Below are 250 nucleotides of genomic sequence, written 5' to 3'. Positions count from 1 at the left end.
TTTTCTGCATAATTTCAAAACGGATAAACCGGTCCCATTTATAAAATAAATAAATAAATAAATAAATAAATAATAAACAAATAAATAAGTAATAAATAACAATTGATTAATAAATGAATAAAGTGCACATCTGCATAAATGCGAATACGCAGAAAAAGGCATAAATGCCACATGTGCATGTGCGCAATCATTCATTTATTATTTTACTTATTTATTTATTTATTTATTATTTTACTTATTTATTTATTTA

This window comes from Eimeria tenella, genomic scaffold (assembly GCF_000499545.2).
Source record: "Eimeria tenella Houghton genomic scaffold, Eth_scaff2385, whole genome shotgun sequence".
Classification (NCBI taxonomy): domain Eukaryota; phylum Apicomplexa; class Conoidasida; order Eucoccidiorida; family Eimeriidae; genus Eimeria; species Eimeria tenella.
This window is presented reverse-complemented; position numbering follows the sequence as displayed.